Source organism: Drosophila navojoa, chromosome X, assembly GCF_054131105.1.
Source record: "Drosophila navojoa isolate 15081-1374.11 chromosome X, UAZ_NAV_1.0, whole genome shotgun sequence".
Classification (NCBI taxonomy): domain Eukaryota; kingdom Metazoa; phylum Arthropoda; class Insecta; order Diptera; family Drosophilidae; genus Drosophila; species Drosophila navojoa.
Window position 1 is genome coordinate 33,170,012 of NC_142895.1, and position 13,133 is coordinate 33,183,144.

The 13,133-nt window shown below is 40.1% G+C and overlaps 1 protein-coding gene across 1 annotated transcript in view; it reads left to right on the forward strand.

Annotated features, from left to right (window-relative positions):
• The window catches only part of Stim (stromal interaction molecule), a 138,962-nt gene that overhangs the window by 111,709 nt on the left and 14,120 nt on the right, over positions 1 to 13,133 (forward strand). The window lies entirely within an intron of this gene.

A 13,133-nucleotide genomic window follows, 5' to 3' on the forward strand; every position in this document is an offset into this window, starting at 1 on the left:
GCACTCAGCGACTAGCAGGTAGTGCGCTGTTGAAAGATAAGGGCCACATGTACGGACTGCATAAATATACAAATGAAGACCAACCCTTGCAACCCCAAGTCATATTACGAAGGAGACGAGCGCTGAGCCTTACAAACTCAGCGATAGGATAAGAATAGCTAATAGACCAACGCGGAGTCTTACACACTCAGCGATAAGATAAGAATATGTAATAGCCCAATGCTGAGCCTTACACACTCAGCAATAGATACATTATATTTAAGGGTTGAAATTATGCATGAGTCTGGGTATATATACTCGGGCTCAGAAGAATAAAGATCAATACGAAACTAAACACCGTCATAGTCAAGTGTATTCGTTCACCAACTATAGAGGCATTGCAAAATTATCTGCCATTCCGAAGTTATTTGAGAAAATTATAACATTGGCCTTGCAGCATTTTTGAAAATGGATTATTCAACCACCTCAACATGGTTTTGTTCAAAATCGATCAACGTCCACTAATTTACTTGAATTTACTTCGCTTTTCAATGACAGTTCTTCTAACAAAATGCAAACGGATGTTATTTATACTGACTTCAGTAAAGCATTTGACTCAGTACATCATCACATACTAATTCTTAAGCTTGAACGCTTAGGATTTTCGCCTAGACTTGTATCTTGGCTTCATCCTATTTAATGGGTAGAACCCAAAGAGTCCTGCTCAGAACAGCTATGTCTAAAATTATCTTTGTTTTATCTGTGTACCTCAGGGTAGCCACTTGGGTCCATTACTCTTTTCCCTTTTCATACCCTGAACCCATTGAAAATGGGAAATCAGGGTATAATGGTTTTGTTGAAATGTATGTAACAGGCAGAAGGAGACGTGGCAGACCCCACAAAGTACATATATTCTTGATCAGGGCGACGAGCTGAGTTGATTTAGCCCTGTCCGTCTGTCTGCCCGTCCGTCCGTATGTATGAACGCGTCGATCTCAGAAGATATAAGAGCTAGAGACTTGAAATTTTTTTTCCTAGGTCCGTGTGTATTACGCGCATATCGAGTTTATCACTAAAAATCGATAGCAACTCCCGATATTTTATTATCGATTAAAAACCTTATCGATAGCTAGTTTTTTAAATATATCTTCTACACCTTTAGAGCTAGGTATTCCAAATTTTAAAATGCGGACCTATGTGTATTTTATATAGTTTCGGTTTTTGCTAAAATTTACCCCCCTAAATTCACCCCCTCACCCTCACTTTTGTAAAAGGCGTATTTCAAGTACTAAAGACTTCTGCTTTGGAATGTACATACATCTGAACATTATAATTAAGTTCTGAAAGTTTGATAAAGATCGTAAGTCTAGAAATTAAATTATTCAACAAATAAGTTCTCATTATATTGCCCGCGCTGCAGCGCAGCCCAAGCGCAGTTGCTGCTTACTGCGAAGTTAGAAGAGCGCGTTCTAGTACTTGCGTGTGTATGTATGGGTGCCTAAACGAAGTGTAGAGTGAATAGAATATCAGATTGGAGGGTTCAGGGTATCACCTAGTCGAGCAGTCTCGACTAGAGTTTTCTTTCTTGTTTTGTATGCTGATGATTTAAAACTTTGCCTTCCATACACCAGTGCAAATGGACATCATCACCTTTAAGATGACCTAAATGCATTTCAACTTACGACGCATCCATCCAGTCAAAGATCTTGGTGTTTCCTTTGATTGTAAACTAAATTTTATTCTTCATATTTCTACCATCATTAATGAAGCCTAAGGAATTTGGTCTAAGGAATTTAAAGATCCTTTTGCCACCAAACACTTATTTACTTCGCTTGTGCGTCCTATCTTAGAGTACTGCTCTGTTGTATGGTCTCCGCAGCATAAACTGCATCAAGATCGTATCAAATCAATCCAAAATCAGTTTCTTCTCTTTGCCTTAAGAGACCTTCGATGGGGCAGTAATTTACGATTACTGTCTTATCATAATAGGCTCCAGCTTATTGATCTTCCATCGCTAACCAATCGCAGAACAATTTTAGGAATTGTTTTTCTGCATAAATTGATTAGTGGTGATATTGATTCGTCCTCTTTGTTGGGTCGTCTAAATTTTTCGGTTCCGTCCGGACAACTAGACACTATCGTCCGCTTCATTGAGCTGTGTACACTAGGGATTATTCTTTGCACAGTGCGTTTCATGTTCTTAGTGTTAATTTTAATAAATATTATCACGTTTTTCCTTAGAGCTCTCTTTTCCTAAAATAAAAAGTTTGCTATTAGCTTATTTTAGGGAAATCACTCACAATGCCCAGGCATAAGCATTGGTATACATTTTCGTTGCCAATGTTGTGTAGTGATTTCTCCATTCTATCCTATATTCTATTCTGTGCTCTTCCCTTACTCTTTTCTTTTTATTATTTCTTATTTTTATACCCTGAACCCATTGCAAATGGGAAATCAGGGTATAATGCTTTTGTTGAAATGTATGTAACAGGCAGACCCCACAAAGTATATATATTCTTGATCAGGGCGACGAGCTCAGTCGATTTAGCCCTGTCCGTCTGTCCGCCCGTCCGTCCGTCCGTCCGTCTGTCCGTATGTATGAACGCGTCGATCTCAGAAGATATAAAAGCTAGAGACTTCAACTTTTTTTTTTAAATGTCCGTATATATCGCGCGCATATCGAGTTTATCACTAAAAAACGATAACTCATTCCGATATTTTTTTTATCGATAAAAAGCCTTATCGAAAGTCAGTTAAAAAACAAGTAAGAACGTTGCAGTCGGGCGCTACCGACTGCGGAATACTCATTCACAGTCCGTATACATGATGCTATGTTTATTCTTATTTCAAATTTAATTTGGCTTTATAAAAATTTAGTACAAAACAATTATGCTTTTTGTCTATATATTGTAGCTTTTGGTAATTTTTATCGAGTAATCGATAATTATTATATTGATCGTGCACTTTTTGAGTAATTTTCGTGAATAGCTTTCGGTCACACCTATTGCAGATTCTTAAGCGTTTGCTTACATTACAAAAGCGCGCTTTTTAGCATTCTAAGAATCGCGATTGATTTCTGGATTTTCTAGCTGTTATTGTAGTTTTGTCAGATGACGCTCTGTTATTAGGTTATTGTATTTTAGCTACCAGATTGTCAAGCAAAACGATAGCGTGGGTGATAGAGGCGTCGCAAGTTGTGTTACATCGGCGGAGGTTCAAAGCCCCTTCAATGTAGGTTATTTTTTTCATACATATTTCGTTTTTTATTAAATAGATACTTATTTTATTCTTTTTTCTAATTGAAAAATTGTATAAGTTTAAATTTGTTTCTTCTTAAATAGCCCTCATATATGTATGTACGCATTTATGCATGTATATGTATGTACATAAGTCTGCACGCATATGTAGCATCAAGCATTCCAGCGTTTCTTATGCGCGCGCTCATTTGAATGTGTGTATGTATGTACACATAAATGCATACTCTAGCGTTGAAATGAGACTGATTTGTTTTTGCTTTGTTCTTGAATTTATCATCCGCTACTCTGGCTTTCTTTTCTTTAATGCGTCATAACAAAAATCTCATTTTTAGATTTCATTTGAATTACAATTGTTGATAGTGGGTGGTGGCGCTGTCGGCAAAGGCGCCGGTTTAGTTTGTTTTTGTTATTTTGACAAACATGGCTTGGGTGCGAGTTCTAACCCCGCGGAAAACTCTTTTTTGTAAATTACAAATTTTGTTATTTTAGCTTCTTTTATATTTTTTAAATATTTAAATTTTATTTTTAAATTTTATAAAAATGTTTTTTTCCGTGTTATCAATGCCTATTAAGCCTATTTGTATATACATGTACATACATAGATAGCTCAAGCATATACTACAAATGCCGATTGCCACGCCCCTAGTGGCCGTAGACACCTCATTTTTTGCCAGTTCTTAGAAAGAGCTAACGGTAACGTAAATGCGAAATTTGAATGCTTACGCTCAAAAAATGTGAAAATTACAGGGTATTTTCGATATGCCACGCCCCCAAAGAGGCGTGACAATTATTTTTGGGACTCGATAGATGAGGTTACCAGTAACTCAACTATCCAAATTTGAAGCTTCTAGCTCTTAAACTGTAGGAGATATAAAGTTTTGCGGTTTGCCACGCCCCCTTTGGGCGGACATATATCCCCTATAGCTTGTTGGACTTGGGAGGGCAACTCGCGTACATATACCAAGCTTCAAGTCTCTAGCATCAATAGTGCCTAAAATATAGCCCAATTTGAAAAATCACTATATCTTCAGATCCGATTTGCCACGCCCCTATTAGGCGTAGACATAAAATTTTTTCATCAGTCATTATAGAATTATAGCATTAGCTCACGTGCGAAATTTCAACGTTCTAGCTTTAGAACTTTAGGAGATACAGCTTTATCTGATTTGCCACGCCCCCAATGGGCGTAGGTATATCCACCATAGCTTTTTGGACTTGGGGGGTCAACGCGGATCTACATACCAAACTTTATAGCTCTTCAACTAACATGATTTCTGGTATATCGGAAAATGCATTTTCCGATTTGCCACGCCCCTAGTGGGCGGAACGGGAAAATTTTAACACTTTATAAACCGGAGTTATACACGAGTATGTGTTCCAAATTTCAAGTCTCTAGCTTCAATAGCGGCGAAATAAACTGCGTTCATACGGACAGACGGACGGACGGACAGACGGACAGACGGACGGACAGCAAGACGGACATTGCACAAAACCAATATACTAATTCACTTCGTGAATGAGTATAATAATTCACTTCGTGAATGAGTATAATCAGCAAATAGATCATTGCAAGTTTTTTCACCACCTAGGACAAATGAGGACGGCAAACCAGAAGATTTACGCTTCAAGCTTACAAATGCATAAAATTGTTTGGAATCTCGACCAAACTGACTTTTGCAGCGTATAAGATAATTCTCATAACAACTAGAATTTAAAAGATTTAAGTTTGACTTGGCAATGGAATATTTGGACCAGTCAACACTTGAACCAGACTTTTTATAATTTTTAAAACATTTATTTTTAATGTTTCTCAAGTTCAAAACAGTCTTGGTAAACCAAGGTGGCTTATTTGAAACGGGCGAAATACGGCAGAGAGGGTCACAAACATCCAGAATAGAGTTTAAGGTAGAATAAAAAAACGATGCTGCCAAATTAATATTATTCGACTCATATAAAATAGACCAGTCTGTTGAATTAATTAATTCGTTAAGCAAAACAATATCGCATTTGCGATAACAACGACTTGTTTTAGAAGGCAAAGGAGTATAATTGAGATGATTATCAACAGCTAATAAAACCTCTAAAGTGTGGTGATATATATCCTCAGGTGTGCAGAAAGGAGTCGATCTCACAACATTAATGATCGAACCAAGATTAATGAACACAAGATCTAGTGTGCGATTCAGATGATAATGCTTGGAGGGTTTAGGGGATCTCGTAGTCGGGCAGTCTCGACTAGAGCTTTCTCACTTGTTTTTTCATTAACCTTTATAGAATCATAACATTAGCTCACGTGCAAAATTTCAACGTTCCAGCTTTACAACTTTTTTCCGATTTGCCATGCCCCCAATGGGCGTAGATATGTTCGCCATAGCTCATGATATTGTATGGTCGACGTAAATTTCAGCTTCGATGAGCTAATATAATTTCTGGTATATCGGAAAACGCATTTTTCGATTTGCCGCGTCCCAGTGTGCGGATTGGGAAAATGTTAACACTTTATAAACCGGAGATATACACGAGTATGTATTCCAAATTTCTAGCTCTCTAGCTTGAATAGCGCCGAAATAAACTGCGTTCATACGGCCCGCAGGACGGACACTGTAAAAAAAAAATATACTCATTCCACTTTCGTGAATGAGTATAAAAATATATTTTCGGGGTGGCCACTCAAGACCAAAAACTTTTTAACGGATATATGTCTGCCCTCAGGGGGCAAACCGCAAAAGTTTATGTCTCCTAAAGTATACAAGATAGAATCTTCAAAGTCGGATAATTAAGTTAATAGTAACCGAAGACCTAACACTAAGTAACGTTCACATTTTTGAGCGTAAGCATTCAAATTTTGGTATCGTTAGCTCGTTGTAAGAACTGACTGAAAATGAGGTGCCCAGTAGAGGCGTGGCAAATCGGGAAAAACTTCCTTTACAGTATTAGAGCAAAACTACGCTCCTAAATTGCTGATGTGATCTGAACAGGTATTCTGCAGTCTGTAACGCCCGACTGCAACGTTCTTACTTGTTTTATTTTGGGCAGCGCAACTATCGCAATAAAAGCTCAGACTTGATGTTGTTTTTTATACCCTGAACCCATTGAAAATGCGAAATCACGATATAATGGTTTTGTTTAAATGTATGTAACAGGCAGAAGGAGGCGTGGCAGACCCCACAGAGTATATATATTCTTGATCAGGGCGACGAGCTGAGTCGATTTGGCCCTTTCCGTCCGTCTGTCCGTCCGTGTGTCCGTCCGTCAGTCTGTCTGTCCGTCCGTGCGTCCGTCTGTCCGTATGTATGGACGCGTCGATCTCTGAAGATATAAGAGCTAGAGACTTTTTTTGAAATGTCCGTATTTAGCGAGCCCATATCGAGCGCATATCGAGCTTATCACTAAAACCCGATAACTCATTCCGATATTTTTGTATCGATAAAAAAACCTTATCGAAAATCAGTTATAAAATTATATCTCCCACATCTTTTAAGGTATATTAAGATGCATTTTATACAAATTCGTTTTTTTGTTAAATAGCACTGCGCAGCCCAAGCGCAATCGCTTGTGTATGTGAGTGTGTCTGTGCGTGTGTTTGTTTGTATGCGTGTGTGTGTTGCTTGAAGTTTTCAGGGGATCTTGTAGTCGAGCAGTCTCGACTAGAGCTTTCTTACTTGGGTTCATTGAAAATGGGAAATCAGGAAATGATATGTAACAGGCAAAAGGAATCATCGCAGACCCCATAGAGTATAAAAACGTATTGATACCGCTTTGAAAATTTAATTAAGATTGTATGTCTACAAAAGAAGTTATTCAACAAATAAATTCTTATAATATTGCTCACACTGCTGCGGCTGCTTACTGCGCAGTTAGTAAAGCGCGGGCTCGTGAGGGTGGATGCATTTGTATTTAAGTATGCGTCCATAAAAGAAGTGCAGAATGATAAGAATCTCAGCTTGGAGGGTATTGGGTATCTGCGACTAGCAGATGCTCTACTAGCACTCTCGACTGGAGCCTTCATATTTGTTTTAAATCTAGATTGAGCAAATACTTTAAAAGAGCTAAGCATATATATTACAGCCTATTGTGTCATAATGTTTTTCACAAAAGAATTTTAAAACACCAAGAAATAACGGCGGAAAAGTAGTGTAGTTAACACTTAGAACAAATAATTGTATGGACATACGATAATTTATGTTAGTATGTTAGTATACACAAGCTTAAGTTGAAATTTTTTCTTTCAAAACTAGAGCGAATTCTGTTCTTATTTTTTGCAAGTATGTGAGACAGACGTTTTCTAACCATCCATCCATTAAATCTCAATTTCGCGAAAAAATCAACATACGATCGTTTCGAATGCGGTTACAAATGCGGTCCTGGTACGATCCTGATACAGCTAATTTTGCGGAGACCATGAAATAGCATTGCTTGGAAATAAAAGGATATTTAAATTCCTTTGACCAACGTTTAATAAAGCCAACCACACTTTTGGCATCATTTATGATGGCAGAAATATCAACGGTACGACTGAAGATCACACTTTGATCAATTTAAATGCATCTACTTACACAAAAACAAAAATTAAATTCATTAAGGTCATCTTGAAGGTGTAGATGCTCGTTTGCACTGGAGTATGAAAGGCAAACGTTTACATACATAAATATCGTTAAATACGAGATACAGCCAGAAAGGTCATTTATTACGAGTAAGAAGGCTCTAGTCAAGCCTGCGTGACTGTGAGATATCCTGAAGCTGATATTCTAATCATACTGCACATGTTTTGTGCATATATATAATTGAATATACGTTATGAGTCGAATAAATGCCACGACATATGCTTGGCTTGGCTGCTCTTTGTTTATAATTGTCATTAATTATTAGGCTATGGGAACAGCGTTTCGATGTTGTGGATTATGTCACTTCCCTCTCCTTAAGAGGCGAGCCTGCGACTCAAGGTGACACAGAAGGGTAAAGTTTTGGTAAAGTTGAATGTGTCATCTCTATAGTTGTGTTTACTTGTGGTTGGGTCTTTACTTGAATTGATGGCTCTTTTTGGTTGTTGTGAATTTGTTTCATAATTTTGTTACGGATTGGTATTATGGGATTACAAGCTACGTATTTTTCAAGGCCAGATTTCGCCCCAGTATTACAATAATTCTAAGCCACTTTGTTAGAATTAAAAGAAATCATGAAGATATAATTTAAGCAAAGTAGATGTACCCATTGTATTCACATAGGGCGACGCAACAGCAGATGGACGTAACGACACAACGGACGAGGACAGAAAACGCAACAGAGTAAGGTTAACGGCGCTCAGCAAACGCACATTGCTCGCAGGCCACGCAATGGAACATAGCAACAACAAAAAAGCGAACATCCAAAGCGACACAGCGCAACATCGGACAGTAACAACGAAAACGACACGGAGAAATCTGACTGAACCGAGTATAGTCTGCATCGACGGGCAATTCAAACAATGCAGATGAGAAACAACAACAACAACGGCGAGCACTAAAATAATACAACGCAACAATAGAATGCAGAAACGTATGCAAATGTATGCAGCGACGCCGTACCAAGCAGATTTAAAAGCTGCAGCGTTCTAAGCCGGAGGCGCAGCGCGAAGAATAAAATTAGAGCTCGATGACTTTTTCTTGGACTTTAGAAGCGAGCGGATGTATCGACCGGACACCACGACTTCGACATGACAGCCGACGAATTTTCATAGGATACCAGAGCTGGTTCTGGGCGGCCGCCGGCTCGTCTGTCCTCGAGACTGGCACTGATCGCACAATTCAAATCTGCGTGTTATACACCAGAGCTGGGTCGAAACTGTAATCTGGGCCCGTTGTTGGCTAGGACTGGCCATCGGCCTGCGGGAACACCAGGTGTAGCGCCGAAGCACACAGTGGGTGCGACGTGACCCTACTCCGAGCGTTATACGCCGGAGCTGAGTCAAGGCTGTTTCACTTGGCTGGACCCGAGACCAAGTCAGCAGCCATTGTAGTTATAGCGACGTAATTAGAGCAACCACTGGTTTCCAGCAAGAGATTTTGTGCCCCAAATACGGATAGCTCGGCCATCTCAGCCCACTATCTGCTCTCATTCCTCAGTCTCGGCAATATGCAAAATTTCTTGTAAATGACTCTGGGGAAGACTGTACCCCGGCCAGAGAAAAACTTCTTTACACTTTGAAATTTATGTGTTCATAATTATACTTATTCACGATAGTAAAATGAGTATATTGGTTTCGGGCAACGTCCGTCTTGCTGTCCTTCCGTCCGTCCGACTGTCCGACTGTCCGTCTATCCGTATGAACGCATTTCATTTCGGCGCTATTGAAGCTAAAGACTTGAAATTTGGAACACATACTCGTGTATATCATATCAGTTGAAGAGCTACCCAAGATGGTGCTATGGCGGATATATTTACGCTTATTAGGGGTGACAAATCGGATAAAATTGCGTAAGCTTGTTCCATGAGCTGGCCAAAAATTAAGTGTCTACGCCCAGTAGGGGCGTCGCAAATCGATAAAAACTGAACTCTCTACAGTACAGCCGTGTTTTTCTGATGGGGTGTGAATGAGTGTTCTGTCGTCGGTTACGAACGATTGCAACGTTCTTACTTGTTACAGATAGAATTTCTGTTATGCATTGATCAATTATTGGTTTATTATCTCGATTAAAGATTTTATTACCTTTTTTACCCTGAACCCATTGAAAATGGGAAATCTTGGTATAATGGTTTTGTTAAAATTTATGTAACAGGCAGAAGGAGGCGTGGCCACAGAGTATATATATTCTTGATCAGGGCGACGAACTGAGTCGATTTAGCCCTGTCGGTCTGTCTGTCCGTCCGTGCGTCTGTCCGTATGTTTGAACGCGTCGATTTCAGAAGATATAAGAGCTAGAAACTTGATTCTCTTTTTAAAATGACCGCATATACAGTGCGGATATCGCACTACAGGCAGCAAGAGCTTCGCATACAGGCATACAGATGCTCATACATGTATCAAGGGGCTGTAGTGTGCGTGTGCCCGCTCATCGCGAAAACATTTTCACTATGAGCACCAACGCTTTCATACCCTTCCCACAAATAATATCGGAAACACAAATACATATTTTGTACGAGCTTGGCAAACGGTCTGAAGAGTTCGGTATATTCTTCACATAGAGGGGAAGGCATGGGTTCTTGCTGCGAAGAAATTTAAATTTTCGTGAGATGTTGCTTGTGCTCACATGCAGACACACACACACATTGAGAGAAAAGAGAGCATCGGGAGAGAGAGAGAGCAAGGGAAACATTGAGCATAGAGGGATCTTTTGTTCAACCATCGACCATCACGGTCGAGCGCGTGAGGCGAAATGATTGTGCTTTCGTATATTTTCGTAGCTAGAGCCTAAAAGAAATTCGCCGAGCGAATTTAAGGTCGTCTGGGGCGCTAAAGTCCCAGAAAAAGCGTGCAAAAAGCTTTCCACTAGTTGTCTAGTCTATGTGTTGTCTGGTTAGTGGTATTGCTCAGTTGATTGGTCTCCGCAGCATAAACTGTATTAGGATCGTATCGAATAGGTTCAAAAACAGTTTCTTCTCTTTGCCTTAAGGGATCTTAGGTGGGACAGTTGTCCTTCCAAAAGGGGTCTGGTCCTCCAATGGGCCAGTGTAAAATATATTTATATAAAAAAAGTGTAGACAGCAACTTGCGGTCTCTCTGAATATATCTGCTGGCACCGGTGTTCAATTTTGTACTACTTTATTAAATTTTAACATTAACGCAAGCGCAGCTTGCACAGTAGAGAGCTCATCTAAGCGCGAGCAGCGGGAGAGCGATTGAGTGGTGAGCGACACTCCCGTGCTAGTGCGTACAACAACAACTACTTTACAGTGGTTTCATTTCCATTCTTAGCCTATACAATTTTAATAATTCAATTTCTTCATTATTTTCTAATTCTATAAATAAAGAGGGCATATATCCAAATGCCTCAACATCGGCCGAGTTGAAAGGCCGCAGGGCTTCAATAATATGGTGTATTAGTGGAGTGGCAGTGGTGCAACGCGATGAATTGCCCATCGCTTTCAGCAGCAAACCCTTGGCGGATTTCACCGCCGCTTCCCAAAGGCCGCCAAAATGCGGCGCTCGAGGAGGGATGAACACAAACTCCATGCCCCGCTCCGCAGCAAACATTTCCATGTCCGCTGCGTTGCCATGGAACGTAGTTTTGAGGACAAGCCCACGTCGACCAGCGAACCTGGATAAACACATCAGAAATGAATTTGAGGTTAAATAAGTGACTAATTCAAGATGCACTGCCTTCGAAGTAAAGCAAACATATATGGCAATATTCATTTTGACTGGCGATTTGCCCCGAATTCCCAGCGAAACTAGTATTGGACCGCAAAAGTCCACTCCACTGATCTCAAATGGCCTATTTCCATGTAAGCGATCAGCGGGAAGATTGCCCATTATTTGGGATAAGAGTTTCGGCTTGTAGCGAAAACAATGCACACATTTTCGGACTACTGCACTGCAAGCCTGTCGAGCATTGACCAGCCAAACCTGCTGACGAAGCAGGCCCATTAGTACTAGGGGATTGGCGTGGCAATGAGAGCGATGCAAATGCTCCAAATAAAGCGTTACGAAACGACACTTTTTTGGAAGCAATAATGGGAATTTGGCATTATGTGCTAAACGACCTCCTACTCGTAGCAACCATAACGTACGCCTGCCATGCTGATGTGGGTGCAAAAACGGTGTCAGTTTTTGCAATGACGGTTGCAACACGACTGACTTCTTTATTTTCTTTATTTCTTCGCTGAATTCAATGTGTTGGATTACAGATATAACTGCAAGGAATGCGAAGCTTAACTCAGAAGCTGTAGGAACAAGTGAAGAATGACTTTCTTGTCTTCCATTGATAAAGCGGAACATATAGGCAACGATGCGGATTAGCTTAGAAAATGATGACGTTGACTCAATAAGATGTACTATAGGATTTGTTACCTCATCGACCGCGATCATAGTAATTGCAGTTCTACGCTTCTCTAGCAGCTCTAACTCCTTTGATAGGGTTATTTGTGGGTTGGCTGGCCACAATGTGTCAGAAAGCTTTAAAAATCCTGGTCCGCAAAACCACAATGATGTTTTAAGCTCCTCAACTGAACATCCCCGAGATACAATATCTGCTGGGTTGTCTTTCGTTGGTACATGACGCCAAGATACATTAGTTGTCAACTCTTGGATGGTTGCAACGCGATTAGCAACGAATGTGTTCAAGCTAGATGAATGCATTCGCAGCCAATGAAGCACCACCTCAGAGTCTGACCAAAATGTGACTTGATTAATAGGACCATCAAGTACATTCTTAACCGCATCCCATAAGGTAGCTAACAATTCTGCAGCACACAACTCCAGCCGCGGAACAGATTTTGTTTTCAAGGGCGCTACCTTAGATTTGGCGACTAGCAGCCTGGTAGTGATACCCTTATCTGTTTGCATTCTTACGTATAAACAACAACCGTAAGCTCTCGTTGAGGCGTCAGCAAATCCATGGATTTGACATCCTTTCGATTTAAGTGTGCCAACGTAACGAGGTATATGTAACGAGTTTAGATTTGAGAAACAGCTAGTTACTGCCTCAAATTCTTGCCTCATTTGAACAGGCAATTGGTCATCCCACCCAAGTTTGTGCAACCACATTTCCTGTAAAAGGACCTTCGCACGAGTTACGATCGGACTTAACAAACCTAAGGGGTCGTATAACCTTGCTACAAATGGTCTGTTGAACTTCCACTGGACAGTTCATGGAATATCTAAAGCTGTCATTCATTGGATTCCAAATTAATCCCAATGTTTTTGTGTCCTCTTGATGACCAATAACTATATCGTTTCTAGCTGGTTGTGCTGCGAGTTGT